The sequence below is a fragment of the Tenebrio molitor genome, chromosome 8 (genome assembly GCF_963966145.1).
Source record: "Tenebrio molitor chromosome 8, icTenMoli1.1, whole genome shotgun sequence".
NCBI lineage: Eukaryota > Metazoa > Arthropoda > Insecta > Coleoptera > Tenebrionidae > Tenebrio > Tenebrio molitor.
The window spans coordinates 17547407-17554093 of record NC_091053.1 but is presented as its reverse complement, the minus strand read 5'-3'; the positions used below and the strand labels follow the sequence as shown (position 1 = coordinate 17554093).

General features: G+C 35.8%; 1 long non-coding RNA gene across 1 annotated transcript; it reads right to left on the bottom strand.

The window, feature by feature from the left end:
• Positions 1-4399: 4399 nt before the first annotated feature.
• LOC138136511 (uncharacterized) lies at positions 4400-6479 on the bottom strand. The gene is made up of 2 exons (XR_011161316.1): positions 6163-6479; positions 4400-4669 (listed from the first exon to the last, which is right to left on the bottom strand). It is a non-coding gene; the product is annotated as an uncharacterized lncRNA (long non-coding RNA).
• Positions 6480-6687: the final 208 nt, after the last annotated feature.

The window sequence follows — 6687 nt, the reverse complement described above, 5'->3', positions numbered from 1 at the left end:
CCCCATGTCATAGTATTGTAGATAATGTAAATAGTGGGGAGTCAATAAAAAGACAGTAATGACTGGGCACGGGTAGTGATTGCACACGCTTCCGATCCCCTATCCCAAGACATAACATGGCGCAGTCGGTAAAAAGACAAATTCAACGAGAAAGTCAAGTTTGAAAAGTGAAAAGTGAATTCCTAAAGTGGAAAAAAGAAAAAACAGCAAAATGCAGAACAGTGCAAAACCACCTTCAGAGTTAAAGTTAGACGGAGATAACGCAGCGGAATGGAGCTTTTTTGTGCAAAAGTTAAACATTTATCTGCAAGCGACGAAGGCGGAAAAGGAAACTGAGGAGTACAAGGGGGCGGTTTTACTTAACTGCGTTGGAGGCAAGGCTCTGAAAATTTACAATACCTTCAAGTTCGAAAGTGTGAAAGAAAAGACGAGTTTCGCAAGCATTCAAGCGAAATTCACAGCGTATTTTGCTCCTACAATCAATGTGACCTACGAGAGGTACATATTTTTCTCAAGGGAAATGAGAGAAGAAGAATCCGTGGATGAATACGTAACGCAGCTGAAGCAGCTAAGTGAAAATTGCGAATTTGGGACATTGAGCGAGTCTCTGATAAAGGACAGATTGGTGTTGGGTATCAGAGATAAGAACGTGAAGGACAGGCTTTTGCGAACAAAAAATTTAGACTTGGTGAAGGCTGTTGAAATCTGCAAGGCGGCAGAGATAACGAACAAGCAAATGGAAATTTTGTGCACCACAAGTGGAAGAAGGACAGACGAATTCCAATCAGTTATGGGAGTGAGAAAAACTGAAGATGGACAAAAAAGGGTACAACGTCAAGGGACTGCAAGTGGCCGAGACAGAGATGGGAAAAGAGAAGAAGCGAGCAGCAGACAGAGAGGAGCGCATTTCAAAAATCATCAACAAACGCAGATAAGTTCCAATAACTTTAATGCCGACAATAAACAATCATTTGATGCTAACAATATGTACAATTGTAATAGGTGCGGTTCACTACATAAGCAACGTGAGTGCAAAGCTTATGGTAAAAAATGCAAAAATTGTGGTGGATACAATCATTTTGCTAAATTTTGTAAGAATCGGAGAATTAGCAATATTGATCGCGATGAAGGGTTATTTGTAGATTTGGTACAAAATAACGCCAACAATGAAAACAATTGGATGGTTGATTTAAAAATTTTCAACAAAGATGTCAAATTTAGAGTTGATAGTGGAGCTGACGTAAATGTTATTCCATTTTCTGTTTATAAAAAATACTTTGGCAATGTAAAAATCATAAAAGACAATACCAGATTAATGGAATATACAGGAAGTCGTATTAAGATCTTGGGATACATCACAGTTCCGGCTCTTTATAAAAATAATAGTTGTAGTATAAAAATGTTTGTATCAAAGAGTAATGGAAGATCTGTTCTAGGTAGAGAAACAATAGACAAACTAAAAATTGCAAAGATGGTACAGGGTGTGACAAAAGAAGATGCCAAGGATTATTTCGAGAAATACCCAGACGTCTTTAGTGGTATCGGATGCTTGCCAGGTCAATATAGCATTAAGATCGATCCTTCAGTAAAACCATGTGTGCACGCGGCAAGACGCTTTCCTCAAGGAATTCTGGTAAAACTAAAGGATAAGTTAGATAGTTTAGAAGCGCAAGATATAATTGCTAAAGAGTTAGGGCCAACCGATTGGGTAAATTCTCTCGTTATTGTGGATAAGCCAAATGGGGACTTTAGAATTTGCATAGATCCAACGGATCTAAATAAAGCCATCAAGCGCGAATATTTTTCAATTCCTACGTATGTCGATATAATGAGTAAAGTAAGGGACGCAAAAGTTTTTTCAGTTTTAGACACAAACAACGGATTTTGGAATATAGAGCTAGACGAAAGTAGTTCAAAATTATGTACTTTTAATACGCCTTTTGGACGATATAGATTTAAAAGGCTTCCCTTTGGACTAAAATGTTCGTCAGAAATTTTTCAAAGGAAAATTGTGCAATGTTTTGAGGGAATTGACGGTGTTGAGATTTATGTAGATGATATTTTAGTTTGGGGCACAAGTCAAAAAGACCATGATGAAAGATTGAAGTTAGTATTAGAAAGGGCTCGAAAATATAATATAAAGTTTAATGTAAATAAATGTAAATTTTCTGTTAATGAAGTTAGGTACATAGGACATAAAATTACCGATCAAGGGATAAAGCCGGATGACAGTAAAATCGAGGTAATAAAAAATTATCCAGTACCAACCAACGTTAAGGAATTGCAATCGTTTTTGGGAATCATAAATTATTTACATAAATTCATTCCGAACGTGGCAGAACTATCAAAGCCTCTTAGGGAATTGTTGAAGAAAGAGGTAGTTTTTCGTTGGGATTTTGAGCAGCAAAAGGCTTTCGAGCAATTAAAATACATATTAACAGCAGCGCCAGTTTTAAGATTTTATGATCCATCGAAAGCTTTAACTTTGACAGTAGATGCATCTAAGGATGGCTTAGGCGCAGCATTGTTACAGGAAGGTGTTCCAGTAGCTTACGCGTCAAGGTCATTGAGTAACACTCAAAAGTGCTATGCTCAAATTGAGAAGGAAATGCTTGCAATAGTATACGGGGCGAAAAAGTTTCACCAGTATATTTATGGGAAAAAGGTCGTGGTCGAAACCGATCATAAGCCGTTAACACATATTTTCAAGAAGTCGTTGATCGATTGTCCAATGCGAATGCAACGTATGCTTTTAGATTTACAAATTTATGACTTAGATGTTAGGTATAAACCGGGAAAGGAAATGTACATATCAGACGCTCTTAGTAGAATTAAAATGCCGAACGACGAAACAAAAATTTTTACTAATGAGTATGAGGCTCAGGTAAATTATTTAAGAAAACATTTTCCTATTTCACCAGCAAAAAATGAACAATTTCGTATTGAAACTCGGAAAGATGAGGGTTTACAAATAGTATCGAGGTACATTAAAGAAGGGTGGCCTAATTCTAAAGCAAAGTGTAGGTTAGAGTCACAAGCGTATTTTGGTGTGAGATCAGAAATGGTAATTATCGATAATTTAGTCTATAGAGGAAATTGTTTGGTTGTACCAGAAACTTTAAGGAAAGAAATGTTAGATCTTATTCATTTGAGTCATTTAGGAGTTACCAAGTGTATTTTAAAGGCTAGACAAGTACTCTATTGGCCGGGCATGAGCCGTGATATTGAAAATAGAGTAATGTCATGCGAGGTATGTCGAAAATATTCCCGAAATAATTTTAAGGAACCACTCAAACCACACGAGGTGCCAGAGTATCCTTGGCAAAAGATCGGATGTGACTTGTTTGAATATAACGGAAATAAATTCCTAATCACTATTGATTATTTTTCTAAATACGTAGAGGTGTTTAAAGTCAATAATATAACGGCAGAGACAGTGATTCGTGTTTTAAAAAATATTTTTGGGAGATTAGGAATTCCAAAAACTTTAGTATCTGATAATGGTACGCAATATGCAGGATTTTTGTTCGAAGAGTTTGCTAAAAAGTGGAATTTTCAACATGTCACATCTAGTCCTCAATATCCGAAATCAAACGGAATGATCGAAAGGGCCATTCAAACTGTTAAGAATATTATTAAAAAATGTATAGAGTCAAAAACAGAATTAGAGCTAGCTTTGTTAGATTACAGAAACACCCCTGTAGATTACTGTATTTTGTCGCCGTGCGAACTATTTTTTAATAGAAAGTTAAGAACGCTGATACCTATCCAAAGTAAGTTATTACTTCCAAAGAATATTGATTTAAAAAAAACAACGTCAAATGTTAGTACGGAGGCAAAGTAAACAAAAGATGTATTATGACAAGTCTGTTAAGTTTTTAAAACCTTTAAAGGCAAGTGATAAAGTGTACATCAGGAAAGACGATATTTGGGTAATCGGACATGTAGTTAGAAAATTTAATGATAGATCCTATTTAGTTAAGGAGGATGGTAGTGATGTAATCTTAAGAAGGAATAGATATTTTCTTAAACCTTATTTTATAAACAATTCTGGATATATTTCTGATTCTGAAAGTGAAGATGAAGCACATGAGGAATCACATGTAATAGAATTAAGCAGTGATAATTTTAGTGCGAGTGATAAGGAAGACAACGAAGTAAGCGAGACTGAGCAAGATAAAATTGCTTCCTCATCACACACACGAAGAACAATTTATATCTCTAAGTTTGGACGAAAGGTTAGACGTCCAGAAAAATTGTAATTTTTTTTAAAAGGGGAAGATGTCATAGTATTGTAGATAATGTAAATAGTGGGGAGTCAATAAAAAGACAGTAATGACTGGGCACGGGTAGTGATTGCACACGCTTCCGATCCCCTATCCCAAGACATAACACCCCATAAATTTGGAGCTTTCTCATAATGCTCATAATGTGTCCTGCTGCAAGGAGACTCTTGTTGGTTTACTTCTTCAGTACATTGTTTCTGCAACGTAATTTGTTCGTCTACTTTCAACTTTTCTTTGTTGTCACAGTCTTGGTCCATTTTATTAGAAATTTTATTCCTACGGTTATCCTTAGTGTCTATATTTATTTTGTAGTTCCGTATTTTTAATAACTTTCACCAAATGCTCGTTTAAAAGGTGTTTTTATCTGCAATTCCGATGATAATCTGAAAAAAAAATCAATACAAAATATAAATAATTCATTACCAATTGTTTTCTCTTTTCCGATTGAACCCAAAAAATTAAGAATCAGTTTTACACAATTTGTTTCTTATCAGGGGAGTAAAGTAATTACAGTCGAGGCGTAGATATTGATAACTAGATTGAGACTGTAATATATATTACTTTATTTCTGTGTAACGTACAATTATTTACCTACCGCTAGGTACAATATTTTTTGTCAAAAATATTTAAAAATAATATTTAAAAAATAAATGAATTAACATTAGTAACTTTTTTACTATTGTGTTGGTAGCACTTTTCGCCCTAATTACTAGATTAGTAAACTTTATACATACTACCATTTACTAAACTCCCGCACTGTCAAAGTGTTTGCAAGTTGCCGCACTGCCATTGTGAGACTAGTAATTTTTACTTCAACGTTGGCGCAAAAATTTAAAACTTCAAATTTGAAGTTAAGTTTAATAAATTCTCTTTCTTTCATTCAAAGTATTACTTACACGAAATGGCTGAACAAGAAGATATGAAACGTAAAAGAATACTGTTAACGGCCAGATAGAAGCACGGTATTGTTAATTGTTGTTTGGAAAGAAGAGAATTAACCCCATTAACATAACCAAACTTTCCTTGTTGACGTTTTTATAACTAGATTTTGTGTACAGGCAACTGAAAATGTATGACACCATTGGTACACTCCAAAAAAAAAAAATCCAAAATTTGACACTGACAGTGCGTGAGTTTTAAACAGATACAGCACATAGATACTGTCGCGAGCAAAAAAAACTGGTTGTCAAAATCCTGCTTTCACACAATGGAAAATGCTCCATTGTAAAACGGTCGTCAATATCATAACCTATCATCATGTTGTATGACATTAATTGTCATTTGTTTCTCATTTTTTTGACATGGGCATAATCACGCAGGGAACATTTTTTGATTTGTGACAATCTAATCAAATTTTGAAATGACATTGACGACCAGAATTTTTTGTTCGCGACAGTACATATGTACTTTAAAGCTTCGACGATGTCGATTCATGTCATTTTTCTGCCCTTTCTTTTAAATTTCCGTCCGTCTTACGTCATTTAATCCAAACCTTACAAAGCAATTTGCACTAGTTTTGTGTTTCGTGCAACTGAGCACGATGCTCAGGAAAAAGGCCATCTAGATTAGAATCATATTCAAGACGCGACTGACGTCCTGACACACTTGCGAACCATCACACTGGTTCACCTCAGTCATACAGGTTCAAGCCGTTCGAGGATTTGACCGTTTCGATCCGACAACAAACTAGTTGACAGTTTGTTCGTCAAAAAAATTCACACTATTACGTCACCATCTGGTCGTGCGGTCGCAGATAACAAGAGTTGGCCGTGAGATTATCAACCGGCGATAAATAATAATCAAAACGTCTGGAGACAGCGAGGTGATTTAGGAGTTTCTCCAATGGAAAAATGAAGTTTTGGTCGGACAGACTTACCCAGAGCTTGGTGCCCCAGTTGCAATAACGTAGTACTCAACAAGATATCGAATAATTTACTATAACCAACACTGTCATCTTGAACCGTCACTACTCAACATAGCTGTTTCACTAAAGAGAGTTCTCAAACGAGTGTGGCCGAGAATGAGACGGAAAACGGCCGGATAAAGACAAACAAATTGTCGGGACCGGGACTTACGTAAATAAATAATAATAGGCCTTGACCTTCATTTAAGTCACGTGATCTGACGTCGCTGGTTCGCTTAGCGAGCGTTTTGCAAAATTCTTGAAGATATTATATATTTCTAGTAGGCATGGTTATGGGCAAAAATGGTCGGTCATTTGAGGTTGGTGGAGAGACCGACCCAACCCCCTTAACAGATGAAGTCAAAAAAAAAGAGTGTGTGCTTAAGACCACACGACAGAAGTGAAAACTTCTATGATGCTCGTTACTGATTTTAAGTAATATGTACTGTTACGATTTAAATCGCCGCGCGTTTGTAAATTTTCGCGATTTTTCTAGAA